This window comes from Podarcis cretensis (assembly GCF_951804945.1).
Source record: "Podarcis cretensis genome assembly, chromosome: 11".
NCBI lineage: Eukaryota > Metazoa > Chordata > Lepidosauria > Squamata > Lacertidae > Podarcis > Podarcis cretensis.
The window spans coordinates 998934-1015798 of NC_137180.1; the positions used below are offsets into that span (position 1 = coordinate 998934).

At 45.7% G+C, this 16865-nt stretch overlaps 2 long non-coding RNA genes across 4 annotated transcripts in view; both read right to left on the reverse strand.

The window, feature by feature from the left end:
• The window catches only part of LOC307227072, a 74976-nt gene extending 65109 nt beyond the window's left edge, over positions 1–9867 (reverse strand). The window contains exons 1-3 of one of the 3 annotated variants that reach the window (XR_013843778.1): positions 9441–9867; positions 8676–9135; positions 3320–8585 (exon numbers count right to left, since the gene is read on the reverse strand). This is a non-coding gene — a long non-coding RNA (uncharacterized lncRNA). Of the gene's footprint in view, positions 1–2903; positions 3117–3319; positions 8586–8675; positions 9136–9440 lie in introns of those variants that run through there. The other 2 variants (XR_013843780.1, XR_013843779.1) reach the window with 2 other exon arrangements.
• LOC307227099 overlaps positions 1–16865 on the reverse strand; it is a 208191-nt gene that overhangs the window by 100153 nt on the left and 91173 nt on the right. The gene's annotated exons all lie outside the window — the stretch shown is intronic.

Sequence of the window (16865 nt, forward strand, 5' to 3'; positions counted from 1 at the left end):
CATCGCTGTCCGCCAGCAGGTCCTGAACAGTTGGTTGTGTAGAGATCTGTCTATTAAATTTTAGGGCCTCAAATACTTGTCTTCTGGCATAGCTGCCAAAATCACAGGAAAAGAATATATGCTCTAGGGTATCGGGTTCCTGTTTTCTGCATTTGCAGAGACGCTCTGATTCTGGGATAGCTAAGTATCTTCCTCTCACAACCACCGAGGGAAACATGTTAAATCTGGCCAACATAAACAGCCTACACAATTCATGTTTCTTCAGATTTGTCATGTATCCCTTTTGGAAATCTCTACACAAAGGGAGATTTAAGTGGATAGGAGAGCAGATGCTGTGCTTTGCAACCTTAAGCATGGCGAGAACACTTTTTTCTGTAAGAGTCTTCCTGATAATTTCCCATGTATCTTTGGGATCAGAAATTTCAAAGTCAGTTAGAGTGAGCCCTATCGAATCCAGTTTTCTCCTACAAATCAATGATAGGTTGTAAATTGCACTATCACTTAAAAGATCGTAAAGTAGAGAATTAGGGGATAGGGCTCTATAATGGAGGAAGATCCAATATTTCAAGGTCCTCAGCCATGCTCTTACTGATAAAGGCAATATTCCTATTGAGTTATTCACAAATATGTGAGGTTAGGAGTAGGGTTGGCGGAAATTGATTCAGTTTGCATTTAAAGGTAAACCTCAGCCTACAGAATTCACACATTCTGAAATTATATGAGAACAGAAATGGAGCCATTCAAAATGTGCAGTTTTCTGAATGTTGCAATGCAGTTCTCCAGCCGGGTAATGTACACAAAAAACCATATACTAAGGTAAAGTGTGCATGCAAACATATATAATAGCTAAATTTACATACATAAATTTGTATATGATGACAAATTCACAGCAAAATGCTGATGAATATTAATGTGGACTTTAAAAAAAAAATCACAAACCAATATAGAAATGTGGAGAACTAAACTCAAGAGTGGAAAAATGAGAAACTGAGCAAAACTGAAATTGGCATGTTCAGCCACCCCTGGTTAGGAGTGCAGCCTTATTCTTTATTTTGGGGTAGTCGTTTTGGTGCAGGTAGCCAATGGCAGCTTTGTGCTAGGGGAAGGTCTTCAGGCAGGATGCTTGATTTTCAATCATTATCCCTCCCCACAGCCATTCTCCCCACAAAAATTTATACTGAGAATTGAAGAAAATTTTGGCACAGTGTGGGATGTTATAACACAGAGGGCTGTAATTTGGCATTTTATCCATTAAACACATTGGCATGTTTTCTTTTTGTCATCTTTTAATTATTACTTTAAGATTTATTCAGAATGCTTTTTTTCATGAACAAGTATTGTTAATTTCATTAGTAACTAATCCTTTGTGCTTTGCAGCATTGTAATCAGCTTTTATAGGATTAGTAGGTCCTACAACAAAGTGTTGCAATGTATCTTCCTCACACCCTAAGAAGAGTATTCCTACTCTGGATTCCTGCAAGTCCACCAGCCATCCTTGCTCTTTTCCTCCTCCAGGATCAACTGTAAAAGGGATCAAATAGGCCAGTGCACTCTCCTGCCTCTCCAGTTTTCATTTTTTTGTTTCCAACTAATACCATATTGGCCCGAATATAAGCCGCACTTTCCCCCAAATTCGGACTTTGAAAAGTTGAAGTGCATCTTGGAACCGAGCGCTGTGCGCCCGCCTCCAGGCGTGACCGCCCTGAACGGGGGACGGAGGTAGCTGCCGCTTGGTGTCCCGCTTGGCAGCTTGGGGAGGGAGTGCCGGGAGGCAGGCCGCACCCGCAAATAAGCCTTGAAATTTAAAGGTGTGGCTTATTTGTGGGTGTGTCTTATATTCGGATCAATATGGTACTCAGTATTGCATGGTTCCTGGAAGCAACTGGGCATGTTTAATTGCCATTGGGCTGGTTTTGACGGAAGTGACCCTTTTGCTTTGTACTTCTGCATAGCTCAGGATTCAACCGAGAATGCTGATACATACACACACCCCTTTTTATTTTTAAGCTGCCCTGTTTGGGCTCTGATCTTGTCAGCACTCAACCACCTAAGTCACCATGAGGAAATTATTTGAAGCTTTTTATTTTGGCCTGACATCTGATTCAGGGGTGTTGGGGAACAGCTGATACTGGAACAAGGAGCCAACACTTCCCCTTCCCTACCTCACCTGAAAGTTGTTTGTCTCACCCATTTAAGCCACTGGAACTTATTTGCCCATAAGCACTTAACTGGTCTAAGACCTTATTGGAATGAAGCTTCCTTAAGTGGCATATGGGCGTCCAGACGGCAGGCGGGTGGAGGGCTGCGGGGGCTGCCTCTGTCTTAAGGGAGAAGGTTGGGCTTGGTGGCTTTTATGCTTCTTCCAACTCTAGAATACTTCTAGAGTTAGAAACTATTTGGAATGGTCAGGAATTTTGACTACCAATCAGAATAGGCAAAGGCTCCAGACAGTGCCCAGATAGATCTTTTAAAAGACTCTTGCAGGCCACCATTTGCAACTGGAATCTCATTCCCCTTGCTTCCATAGGACCTGTTCGTTTTATTTTATTGCTATGGCTAGTGGCTAATGCAAATAAAGTTTCTATGTATAGGTCCTGCTCATCTGCAGGGAGACCCAGGTACACTTCATAGCTCCATGGGAACCACATGGCCATCATTTCATCTTGCGCTGCTGCTGTAGCATTTGAAGGGCCCTTCATAGAATCATAGAGTTGGAAGAGACCACAAGGGCCATCGAGTCCAACCCCCTGCCAAGCAGGAAACACCATCAGAGCACTCCTGACATATGGTTGTCAAGCCTCTGCTTAAAGACCTCCAAAGAAGGAGACTCCACCACACTCCTTGGCAGCAAATTCCACTGTCGAACGGCTCTTACTGTCAGGAAGTTCTTCCTGACAGTAATCACCATCCCAAAGGGCATAAGGAGGGAAGGGAAAAGGTGACGTTCGCTGTTCTCTTCCCCTTGCTGCCCCTTGAAGTGGTACAGGGGGTTGCAAGGGGAATGGGAGGTCAGCGGAAAATGCTGCCTCACTTCTGCACTCCAGCTGGATCCCAGTTTCTTCCACGAGAAGGAGCACCTCTGTTCATGGGGGGTTAGTTAGGATCCAAGCAATTATCTGAAATTAACAAATGTGCAGGAATTCAAATCAAAGATGAAGTCTTCAAGCAGAAATAATTCACCATACTCACCTCTTCACACACATGCACACGCACACACCTTTCTGCTGGGGAGAGCAGCCCAAGGTCACCTAGTGAGCTCTGTGAACAAGCTGGGAAACTGAGGGCCTAAAAACAGGAGGCCCTAAGGTCTTGGGGCCACATATACTGAGCCTCTCAGGGGCTACATGCCGGAAGTGGCTGGAGCCAGAGGCAAGTTGGTAGAGCAAAAAGTGGCACGTTTACTTTGTACCTTGCAAAAGTTTGTAATTAACACAGAAATCAGAGCTTACCAGTTAAAGTCCAGAGATGATGAGAATCTTCTTTATATATATTCCTAGAATAAGCAAGAGTGTTAAAAGCAGTTTTTGTTATAGTCCGCGTGACATTCTTTCTGAAGAAGTCCCATCAAAGTAAGTGGCTCTGCTCCAGAGAAAGTAGGCTACTGATTGCAGCCGTAGGTTTCCTGACTAAATTTTCAAACAGCCTTTGTAGTCTAACGGAATGACAGACATAAATGCTTTCAAGGCCTTGGGCATGTGCCTCAGCATCTTAAAATAAGGCTGTTGTTTTCTAAGGACGAATGTAACAAGAGACTTGCGTTGATTAAAAAACAGTGTAGAGAACTGGAGAGAAAGTAGGAGTTGGCCTGTAAAGTTGTATGTTTTGCTTGTGTAGCGTTATATTTACACCATGTAAAAATGCACAGCAGGAAAGTGGTCCATTGATTTATACCAAGCAGGGGTCAAACTGGGTAAAACAAGGACATCAGCTATTAAACCTAAGCCAGAAAGAACAATTTGTATTCAGTCTTGAACCTCCAGTGACATTTATCTTTAATTGTTTTGCCTCAGCTCTGTGACAGCAAGTACAAAGTCCAATTATGATAAGAAGCACAACCCTATTGAGCAGAGCTTATTATGCCTACTAGAGTCTGATCACTATTAGTAATTACTAAACAACACACACCCTTGTGAAAGCTGTTTTTGTGCAAGCTTCATGAGCTGTCTCAAGGAGTGGATAAGGTATTTAAATCCAAACACATACTTACGTTAGTAAGAACCTGCTGTTTCATTGCTTTTAATTATAGTAATAAATTTTATTTATACCCCGCCCCCCCTGGCCAGAGCCAGGCACCAGTAAAATTACAGTAAAAACATAATAGGAAAAAAAAAACCCAATTTATAATACAGGTTAAAATGCAATTTAAAATGCAGCCTCGTTTTAAAAATTGCCCATAGATCAAAACCATAAGGGGAGGGAAACATAAGCGTCAGACTGAGTCCAAACCAAAGGCCAGGCGGAACAGCTGTGTCTTGCAGGCCCTGCGGAAAGGTGACAGAGCGTTCCACCAAGTCGGGGCCACTGCTGAAAAGGTCCTGGCCCTAGTTGAGACCAATCTAACCACCTTGCGACTTGGGACCTCCAAAATGTTGTCATTTGTGGACCTTAAGGTCCTCTGTGGGGCATACCAGGAGAGGTAGTCCCATATGTATGAGGGTCCTAGGCCGCATAGGGCTTTAAAGGTCAAAACCAGCACCTTAAACCTGACCCTGTACTCCACCGGGAGCCAGTGCAGTTGGTAAAGCACAGGATGAATGTGATCCCGCGGCAAGGACCCCAAAGGAGCCTCACTGTGGCATTCTGGAATTTCTGGGTCAGCTTCAAGGCCAGCCCTGCATAGAGCAAGTTACAATAATTAAGCCTGGAGGTGACCGTCACATGGATCACTGTGGCCAGATCAGGGCGAGAAAGGTAAGGTACCAACTGCTTAATATGGCAGAGATGGAAATTTGGATATTATTATTTCAGAAAACAAGAGCAGGAATTGGCAAGTGTGACATAAGAATGCTCTGTTTATAGTTGGTGCTACAATAGTCATACTTGCTACTCCTATCACTCCAAAGCAAGAAATCACCAAAAGCATGGTCCATAGGGAAGTTTTATTGAGTGAATGTAGAATTTCCTGGTTAATTTTCCTCAAGACTGGACACACAAGTACCATAAGAAAATAGAAAACTTTTCATTTGCATATACAATTCAATGTATCATATGCCTTCATTATATATCTTTAGGTGCTTTGGGCTGATTAACATTCCATGTCCTTTTAAATATGTTTGTGATAAGAGGGTTATTGGGTTTGGTAGACAATGTAGTGTGTGCATGCTCAGCGGATGACCTCCAAACCATCCTAAATATATTCACAGAAGCTTACAAAAAGCTTGACTTGTTGCTCAACATCCAAAAAACCAAAGTGCTGCACCAACAAGTACAAAATAACCCCTCTGCAGTGCCCCAAATCCAACTCAATGGTGTAACATTGGAAAATGTTGATCACTTCTCCTACCTAGGCAGTTATCTTTCTACAAGGGTCAACATTGATGCCAAATCCAGCATCACCTGAGCTCTGCGAGTGCGGCTTTCTCCCAATTGAAGTACAGAGTGTTTGAGGACATTGGCAGGGAAACCAAAATGCTTGTTTACAAAACTATTGTACTACCAACCTTACTGTATGCTTGTGAAACATGGACCACTTACAAACGCCATCTCCAACTTCTTGAAAGATTCCATCAATGGTGTCTCTGAAAAATCTTACACATCACTTGGGAAGACAGAACTGGATCCAGACAGTGTACTGGATGAAGCAAAGATCACCAGTGTTGAAGCAATGATTCTTCAACATCAACTTCGTTCGACTGGTCATGTTGTGCGGATGCTTGATGATTGTCTTCCTAAGTAACTACTCTACTCTGAACTTAAAAATGGAAAGTGTAATGCTGGTGGTCAACAAAAGAGGTTTAAAGACTGTCGCAAGGCAAATCTTAAAAAATGTAGTATAAACACCAACAACTGGGAAACACTGGCCTGCAAGCGCTCCAGTTGGAGAACAACCTTTTTACCAAAGGTGTCATGGACTATGAAGACAGTCAAACTCAGAACGCAAGGGAGAAACATGCTAAGAGAAAGGCATGCTTGGCAAATCCACACCGTGATCAACTCCCACCCGGGAACCAATGTCCCCACTGTAGAAGGACGTGTGGATCCAGAATTGGCCTCCATGGTCACTTACAGACTCATTGTTAAAACCGTGTTTATGGAAGACAATCTTACATGGCTACTATTAATAAAAAACAATGTGCTAAATAATTAATAATAATAATAATAATAATCAGGTGCTTTTGTTTCTTCCTAACTTATAAAACTAGTTAAAGGTAATTGACAGGGAACAAAGCATTCTCAGTCCAAAAGCTTCCAGGTTTAGGCCCTATCCAATGCCCATGTTTCCATTAGTGGCAACTTTAAAGGGGCTTGGTGTTGGTGGGGCAGGTGGAGCCCAACAATGGGCAAAGCAGGCAACCAACACAAGGGAGGCTCCTTTGGCTGGAGAAGCTTGACACAGTGCCTGGAGGTCCTACCTGATTTCTCTCGTCCATCTTTCCATTCATCTCCTGTTACCTTTTGCTTGAGTGCCTGGAGATTGCTGGCTGTAATGCAGGTGCTTACTCTACCAACTATTGGAGAAGCCACACTCTGTCCACCCCCAGCAAATATCCTACCTGTACAAAGGGGCTGCTCTTTCGTGGTGGGTAGGACCATGTTGCCCATTTTTAAGGTCTCTGTCCCTCCATTTTCCCATTTCAGATCTGATACTCCTTGTGTTGCTGGTTTCACCTCAAAACTTAACCTTTGCGGTATGCAATGGAGAACTCGGAGAAGGAAGGGAATGTGGCCCAGACCTAGGTGGCTTTCTGTGCAAGGGGAGGGATGTGATTGTATGTGTTGAAGTAAACGGCAGATAGGAGTCCATCTCTAGCATGCACTTTCTTCTGCTGCCTCTCCCCGGTTCTTGGCTGCCTCCATCCCCATCCTGGTATCTCTTTTGACACTCCACAAATATAGCATCCTCAAGGGCAAAGGACCATCCCAAAATACCTCAACAGCTACAATTCAAAGATCGCAACCAGTGTCTCTGCAGCCCCAAAGTGCAGAAGGGGCAGACTTCTGCTCCCTAGGACAAAATGTGTGGATCTGTCACTGTCTTGAACTGAAGTCACGTCTCTTGCTTGCCTGGATGAAGCAAGCTGTTTGTGGGGCTGGAAGGCTTGTTTGTGCACGAGCAAACAAGAAATTAGCAAATTTTAATATAACTCTTTTCAAAGAGTTTTAAACAGTAACTCCACTGATGGGTCATTTGACTATCCACTGGCCCTCCCTCCATAGCAAGGCATAGCTTGCATTTGCAGTTGCAGCCACCACAGGCCTCCCTAAAGGGGAGGCAGCACGTGGCCTTAGTAGTTTAGGAGCAGATCATGGACTGCCAGAATCAGGCTGAAGACTGTGTTTTTACCCATTAACTCTTTATCACTTAGTCAACTTAGCCAAAGCTTCTTGGTGAAGGGCGAAGAGTATATTTTCTATGGTTTGTTGCACTATGCCAGAAAATTGTGCAGCTGAACTATAGGCTGGAAAACAGCTGGCATACTGCTCTGTGAAAAAACTGTTCCATTCCTCACAACATCATGGGAAAGCGAAAACCACCACAGGTAGGGAAAGTATGCAAGAGTAAAGACGAAAGCAAAGGAGTACTCTTCTGCCATGAGGCCTAAAGGGGGACAAAATTAACCCAGAGCAGGATTTGGCAATTATCCACCAGTGAGCAGCAAACAGTGCCCTGCCAGGCCTGGTTTTCCTTAGTCCTCATACCTCTTCCCTACAGTCAGGGCCAAACAAGACATTATGTAAACCACCAAACTGCATCTTTTGAGTGAAGGTTTTGGTTTGGTTTGCTTGACACAAATTGCCAAGTGTGGCATGAGGAGGAGCAGTTTGGATCAGGATTCCAGTGTGGGGGACTTTAACTCTTTGTCCCCTGCTCAGTCTAGATAAAGGACCCTCTTCCTGCAATTTAGATACGGTGTGTGTGTGTGTGTTCTGAAGCTCCCACTGAAGCAAATGGGTATTATTTTTCCAATGCAAACTGCAGGTTCAAGGTCTCTAACCTGGACTGAGCCCATAGCAAGGGTGAAGAGTTAAAACCCACCTACTCAATGCTGGTGTCCTGATCCAGATGTGCCCTCCAATCCCAGTGCTGACAGTGTGTACAAACTGCCCTTTGCATTTGTCCAGCTCTAATCGCTTTAATACCACTCCTATACGATGCTTCATCTTCTTGTTCCTCAGCCGCATCTTTGTGATCCAACAAAACTGATGGTATTTTATTGTTCCTTGCAATGCTGCGGAAAATATATCTCCCCTTCTTTTTGGTGTGTAAAAGATCCACAAGCAGTTGATAATTGGAATTGTCCTTCAAGATCCATGTAGATTTTGCATTTCACTGTAATGTTTCTCACATATATGCACACATTAGAAGGGGCCATAAACTCCCCTCTAGAACTAGAGAAGTGAAACTATGGAAATGGAGAGTTGGTCTGACACCCCCCCTTCCAAAACACCCACAACAGACCCAGCCATGGGCGTAGCCAAGGGGGGGCATTTGCCCCCCTAAATCAAGTAAATACATAAAAATACTTAACTAACTGAAGTTCTGCCCTCCCCCCCAAATCCTGGCTATGCCCACAAACAAGTGCTGCAGATAAAAATATTTCACACAGAAGAACAGCCCATTTAACAAACAAACAAACTTCAGGTTTGTTTTTGTGCAATTCCCTTTAAAAGGTCGTCTTCTTTCAAAAATGTCAAGCTCCCTGCCCCAATACCATTCCCTGTGGTGCACTAAGCTTACACTTCCCAGTAGGACCCTGCACATGGAGCAAAAACCTATTCCTGCTTTTCAGCCCAGAGCTCAATACGTATAAATATGTATAATTGTTATACACCTCCATAACTTCAGTGAGCCCAGACGTCTGTCTTCTGAAAGTGGGAGCAGGGCTTCTTGAGATGGTGTTAGAGAAGTGTCCATCTTCCACGATTGCTGTAGCAGCATTTTAAGGAGTTCAGTTCATCCAGTTGGGATAATGGCTGGTAAAAGATACAAGGAGAAACGCTGAAGTTCACACACAACTGGCTGTTTATGCAAAAAGCACACACGGGGGTGTAGGAAGGCAGGTGTGGGCTGCGTTCCACCCCGGTGTCATCCCTGGGGGGGGGGGGGCAAACGGCACACCGTGGGGGCCTGGCATCCGCCAGGCGGACTCCGTGGGCCCGCTCTGGGGGCTGGAGCAGCCCCTAAGCCATGATTACAGAAGACTGTGGGCCCCCCACCTCCCTGCCCGAACCCCAGTGAGGGAAGGGCAGCGCTCAGGGGCAGAGCTCTGCAACCTCACCTGCCCACTCTGCTCTAAGGCAGCTCCCGACGTTCCTCTGTGGAGCCTGAGCGCCCAATGGCCGCCTGTGGAGGATGGTTCCGTCTGTCTGTCTGGACAGCCCTGCGGTGCAGTGGTTAGAGCGCCCGAGAGAGCAGGGTTCGAATCCCCGCTCGGCCGGACCGGGCAGTCCTGGGCCAAGGCGCTCCTCTGGCCTCACCTGCCGCCGCCTCAGGCCTTTTCCAGGCGCCCCAGGACGGAAGTCCGCGGAAGTCCCTGGGCGAGCGCCGAGTCCTCCCGCTTCTCCTCCTCGCGCGGGGCTTCAGGGATGTGCGGCCTGGAAGGAAGGCGAAACCTCCGCTGAAGGGAGCCAGCCAGAAGCGGAGCCCGCCGGCCTCTGGCGGCGCGGCCAGGGGGGCTGCCGAGAGAGAGGAGGGGGAGCCGCCAGGCCCGGGGCGCCTTTGCCCGGCCAGGAGGGAGGGGCGCCTGAAGGAGGGAAGGGGCCGAGGGGAGGCGGAGGGGCCCGAGCCGGCGGCGCCCCGGCTTCGCGGGAAGAGAGCGGGGCCCGGCGGGCTGCCTTTGCCTCCCGGCAGAGCGCGGAGGGAGGAAGGAAGGAGGGCGGGAGGGCGGGCGGGCGGGCGCCGAGGAGCCCCGCTCGGGACTTGGCCGCCGGAGGAGGCGGACGCGGCTGCCCGGCTGCCGCCGCCCCTTTTCGAAGAGAACGGGCGAGCGAGAGGGAGCCGCGTTGCCGGGGACCAAGCGGCGCAGAGGCGCGACGGACGAGGCAGCCGTGCAGACGCGCCGAGAGAAAGAAGGAGGGAGGCCCTGGGCCGCCGCAAGTCCCTCCTGCCTCCGCGGCGGCTTCTCGGCCGGCCGAACTGCGTCGCCTGCGGCAAGGAGCGCGAAGGAAGGTGGGTGCGCGGGCGGAGAGACCCCAGGGCGGGCGGGCGGGCGGGCGGAGAGACGGGCGGGTCCCGGGCTTCCCTCCTCCTCCTCCCGGAGCCCCTCTCCCTCTGGGGGGGTCTCCCCACAGAAGGGGAGCCTGGGGGGACCCGAGAGAGCTTGGCGCCCCGAGGAGCCTCCTCGGCAAGGGGGGGGAGTGGCGCTGCGTTGCGGCAGATGGCAGCGGGGGCCTCGTCCTCGGGTTCGCCTTCCTGCTTTTGAATCCGGATTGAACAGGTGGAGCGAGGCGACGCGGCTTCGGCTTCTCTCGGGCTCTTCGTTGGACGAGGAGAGCGAAGCCTTGCCGCCCCTCCGGCCTCCATGGCGGGGGGGGGGGCATGGCTGGAGGGGGTGCCTGGACCTCACGGAGATTCTTCTCAGTTTCAGAATAAGGATGTGAGGCTTGTTCCCCCCCCTTCCTGCTCCCATGGGACGGTCCTGCGGGGGCCCAGGCTGATTCCCAGGGGAGGGAAGTTGTGGCGACGGGGGGGGGGAGGTGTCATGTCAGACACGGAAACCGGTGCCCTGGAGCGGTCCTGACCGCACTTTCCCTCGCCACACTTTGTGCTCCAGCAGGAACCCCCCCCTCCTGCGGAGTCTGCAGGTGCCCCTTGCAGGCCGGGAGCACAGCAGGTGGTTTGGGTTCCCTGCCAGCATCAAGGCATTTAATAAGTCCCCCCCCCCCCCCGCTGTGGAGAAGAGCTACAAGCTAGGCCAGGCCAGGGTTTTGGTTCTCCAGGGATGCTTCAGCCTGTAAAAAGGACAAAATCCACCCCTACCCCCCCCCCAAGCAGGCAACAAGAAGACTGGCTGTTCAGTGTATTTGCTCCCACTTCCCAGTAAAATTATGTATTACTTACATGTTACCTTTTTGAATCCCCTATGCTCTGCTCATCAGGGTAACTTGTAAACAAGTTCCACTGCTTTCAAAGGAATGTTTAGGATAGGACACTTAGGGTGCCAGAGGATTTGAATTAATGTGCAAATGCTCTATTGTAAGTTAAAGATCACCTTCCTCTTCATGTCATTGTTTGCACATGAAATGAAGAGCAAAGCCCAGCCTTAACAGTATTTCTTAAGATACTATTTTGCAGTGCTGAACTGAATCTGTTCCTCTAAATATTAAAGATAAGGTGGGGAGGGGGGAATCTGTGATTTTTCAGATAAAATAGGTACCACATTCTATCACCAACAAATTCATGATGTTCCTATGTGGTCTTCTATGGATTGGGGGCAGGGATACCATTTCAGACTATGCTTTTGTATATGAAGAAGTAATGAAGCAGTTATATAGATATGTTTTTAAAATGCTTAATTTGCTGCATAGTGACCTTCAAAGAAGGTTTCTGGTCGATGTATGAAGTTTGGCTTGCATTATTGCTATTTGCTTAAAATAGCATTGCTTCCTGGAACCAAAAGGTGTTGCAGTGCTTCAGTGCAGGGCATGGTTTTCTATTTCAGTATATGCAAAATACACTTTTGTGTATTTTGCTTATCTTTGTTTATTCTCTCACCCTCCCAAAAGTACCATTGCATTAGGTCACCTGAAGAAAATGTCACTATCAGCTAACTCATATTACCTATTTAAAAAACAGGTGCGGGCCCTGTTCAAGAGAACTTAATACAAATCCCCAAATATTCACAAGATAAATGAGAGAACTTTTACGCGTAAAAAGTTTAAGGGTTTTACTAGTAATCCTCAAACATGTGAAGTGATTCATTCAAAATGTATATACAAGTAGCTAGGTAACATGAAGTCACCCATGACTTCTACCAGTTTGACCCTCTGCTTCTTTCCTTTCATGTAGCCCTAATACTTGCAGGCCTGGGTTGGAGTGGGAGACTTTACCAGGCACCATAAGCACCCTGCCTGCACCCACTCACTTGACAACAGTCATTTATGTTTGTCTGATAGACAGAAAGTCTTCCCCTCTCCCTTTCCAAGGGTTCGTTGTATGGCCTTAGTAACTGTCTCTCAATCTTGGTTTCCCATTCAGTAATAGGACTGCCAACTGTTCAGGAGGAAGAAGAAAAAGCATGCCTGACTTGCTTTTGTGCCTCTAACATTGCAGCATGATCTGCAAAAATGAGCAGCTGAAGCTTTTCATAATGGAGAGAATTATCACTTACCAAGGGCTGCAGATCAAGCTATATAGGCAAAGAAATAACAATAAAACCCGTATCTGTAAAATAGGAATAGTAGCAACTTGACAGGGATGTTATATATGTATGCAGTCATTTAGCTTTTGTTGTCTATGCTCTGGTAACCTCTAGGTTAGATTACTTCAATGTGGCATATGTGGAGCTACCTTTGAAGATGGTTTGGAAACTGCAGCTGGTACAGAAATTGTCCGCCGGATTGTTGACCAGAAACAAGGCAGTCTAAACATTAATACTAATTCTGGCGTGAGTGCACCGGCTTCCAGCGAATTTCAATGCTCAATTCAAGGTGTTGGTTTTGACCTTTAAAGCCTTATGCTGCTCAAGATCCCAGTACCTCCAGGACTACCCCTCTCCACATGAACCATGTGGTCATCCTCCTCCTTCAGGCAGTTGCTTAGGGCGTTGACCTGAGTAAACACAACCTTAGTGATGGCTCTTCACTTATGGAGCACTCTTCCCAGGGAGGCATACCTGGCAACCTCATTATCTACCTTTAGAGGCCAGGCAAAAACATTTCTTTTTCACCAACCTTTAATCTTCTGTGGCCTGCTTCAGTGGATGGGATGTCTTGAGTCCTGCCTAATTGTAAATCTGAATTTGTTTTTATATTTTACTCTGTCTTAGTTTTACTTTGGTTTTAATATTTGTTCTTTCTCTGTAAGTCACTTTTGGTTACAGTGGTACCTCGGGTTACAGACGCTTCAGGTTACAGACGCTTCAGGTTACAGACTCCACTAACCCAGAAATAGTACCTTGGGTTAAGAACTTTGTTTCAGGATGAGAACAGAAATCACACGGTGGCGGTGCGGTGGCAGTGGGAGGCCCCATTAGCTAAAGGTTAAGAACAGTTTCAGGTTAAGAACGGACCTCCAGAATGAAATAAGTTCTTAACCTGAAGTAACACTGTACTTTTTTTTAAAGAAAAAGAAAAAAGTGACTTAAGATTTTTGCAAAATCAAGTCATGAAAAATGGAGGACTGTTATGAGGCATTTGCATCCGTTTGCTTTTGCAGTGTGAACAAAGGTTAGGGTTTGCAGGAGTTTCTTTATTTGTTTTCTTTCACTTATACTTGAGGGTGCATGAAGGGTTTTGCATCTAGTATAAATTGGGAATTTTGTATCCTAAAATTATTTTCCTGATATCATTGGAGGTTTCCTGAAATCACAAGCATCATCAAATATAATTGATATGCTTCTTCTATGACAAGCCAGCATGGAGTTGTAGTCCAAAATATCTGAAGAGCAGCACCTTGGCTACCACCGTTCTGTGAGCTTCAGTTTGTAACTTGTAGAGAAATGGACACCATTATTTATTGTGTGATACAAGCCTCGCTGTGGAAAACATTCATTATCATTCCATGACTCTGTAATACCTTTTACATCTTTCAAAATTAAGAATTACCATACACTCCTGCAACCTTTTAATTGGTTCATTTAGTCAACTAAACTTTAATTGCTGGGACTGTCAACAAGGAGGAAAAATGGTGAGACTTAAGACTCCTGAAGGGAGTCCCACTGCACAGGTTATGCTGATGTTTTTGTACCATCCTGGACCAAAGAATTAAAATGGAAGCATAAAGATTCATTTTCCTTCTAACCTGTATCTAAAACTGGGAGAGAATTCACAATTATGAATTACCGTATTTTTTGCACCATAACACTCACTTTTTTCCTCCTAGAAAGTAAGGGTCTGTGTGTGTTATGGAGCGAATGCCTACTGGTGGCGGGGGGGATCTGCTGCAGTCGTGTGCAGAGGATCCATGGTTCCCCTTCCCTCCTCCGTGGCTCGCTTTGAAACAGCAAAGCGGAAGAAGAGCCGCTGAGTGGGGAGGAGAGAGGGACAGAGAGCCTGCTTCTTTAAAGGAGAGGAGCCTTCTCCCCTTATACCCCTCTTCTTCATTATTAGCAGCATCCTTCTCCACCCACCCCACGCATGCTCCTTGTTCCTTGAGTGCTTTTCCTTCCCTCCCCACTTAAAACGTGGTTACAAAGCACGGATCCACATGGATCCTCATGATTTTTGCACTGGGTCACCCCAAATTCACCATCAGATCACTTAGCATGTCCATGGCTACATCTTGCACCAAAAAAATCACGCACCCACTGTTGCCTGGAGCCGTGCAAAAACGTGGTTACAAAGCATGGATCCACATGGATCCTCAGGATTTTTGCATTGGGCTACTCTAAACTCACTGTCAGATCACATGTCTGTGGCCACAGCATGAACCACAAAAATCAAAAATCCACTGTTTCGTTTAGAATATTTTTTTCTTGTTTTCCTCCTCTAAAAACTACGTGCGTGTTATGGTCGGGTGCGTGTTATAGAGCGAAAAATACGGTAATTCACACCTGACAGAATCTGCCTGGCATACATAGTATTTCCTTTGGCATTTAAAAGGTCCCCCTGATAGTTTCTTCCTTTTCAACTTACACGTGTCTGTCCCTTTATGCTGCCTTTTATTTCCCCTGTCCCACATTAGCACACGCAGAGGAAACTATGGAATTGGAGGTGTGTGTCTGAAAGGCCTGAGAGCAATTCATTCCAAATCTTGCTTTGAAACTTGAAAGGCAGCTGAGTAAATCTTTAGGTATACTCTGCTACAGAGTGGATCAGTATTTGACAAGGTTAGAAGGATTTTGGTATCATCCTACAATGCAGTGTCTACCAAAACTACAGATGATTTCTAAATTGCAGAGATTCAGATAATTGGTGATAAAAGCCCCTGTATTTGCAAATACAATAATGAAACGTATCGAGTAAAGAAAATGTTGAGCAGCTGTAGAAAGCCTCCGTGTTTCTAGATGTTTCTGGCTGAATATACAAAAGAAATGCTCTTTCTTCTATTAGATATTTTTAATGTGTCATTTCTTGCTGTAGAGGATTGACAGATGATGTTTATCAGTTTATGTATTTATTTCAAATCCTTCTCTTGGCTGAACCTTATTTATCCAAAGATAAAGTGTAGAAGTCTGGCTTAATGCAGCTCTGTAGGGCCCCTGAATTATGTCAGGTCCTTTTTCTGGACCCTGCTATAATATGGGTTAATTTCCAGAGGGGTAGTTTTGTAGGTGTGTTGGTGCGTGGGTGTGGGTATTGCAGCAAAATCATGCCTTAAGAAACTTTCTTGTAGCATAGGCTTTCATAGACTAGAATCCTGTTTACTAAAAGCATTTTGGGTTAAGCTGATGGTAGAAACAAGTTGTGTTGGGTAGCTTCTACAGTACAAGGGTGGCAATTGTGAGCAAACTATTTTGGCACCTGATTATGTAAACAAGTCTTGGAGCTACTTTTGTGCAGTCTAATATAATTTAGAATTTACTTTCTCATCCTATCTGCATCTTCTTAGCATGTTCCTTGCCAGTTGCTGGTTCTGAAGAATCCATTTAGATCTGGGTACTGCAATACAGCAGCATGCAGAGCGACATGTAGCTTCACTTCCTGCCTTATTCATCAATGCACTCTGCACTTGTATACCTATTACAGTGGTACCTCAGGTTACATACACTTCAGGTTACATACGCTTCAGGTTATAGACTCCGCTAACCCAGAAATATTGCTTCAGGTTAAGAACTTTGCTTCAGGATGAGAACAGAAATCGTGTTCCGGCGGCGTGGCAGCAGCAGGAGGCCCCACTAGCTAAAGTGGTGCTTCAGATTACGAACAGTTTCAGGTTAAGTACGGACCACCGGAACGAATTAAGTACTTAACCTGAGGTACCACCGTATAATTAAATAAAGGCTATTAAGAACTTCTGCTTAGGTAGATTTGAAGACAAAATATACAAAATGTGGGGTTTTGTGTGGGTTTCTTTTAAAAAATAGAAGCAGGAATTATAATCTTCACATAGAAAACTTGACTATTCTATATTTTAGGTTTATCTGAACTTTATATTTTTGCAAAAGTATAATGTTATGTTGCTCTGGCCAATGTCCAAAGCAATGAAAACGTCTACCAACTTTATATTGTGTGTGTGTGTGTGTGTGTGTGTGTGTGTGTGTTTGTTGGGGAGAGAGAGAGAGAGAGAGAGAAATTCAAACAAATAGCCAGCACGTGTAGACACAAAGTCAGAAAAGCTAAAGCACAGAATGAACTCAGGCTTGCTAGAGAGGTTAAAAGCAACAAAAAAGGCTTTTATGGGGTATGTTCGTAGCAAAAGGAAGAACAAAGAAACAGTGGGGTCACTCAGAGGAGAAGATGGTGAAATGCAAACAGGGGACACAGAAAGGGCTGAACTCCTCAATGCCTTCTTTGCCTCAGTCTTCTCTGATAAAGAAAACAATGCCCGACCTGAAAAATTTGGAGCAAATGATTCAGCAGAGGAAACACAGCCCAGAATAACT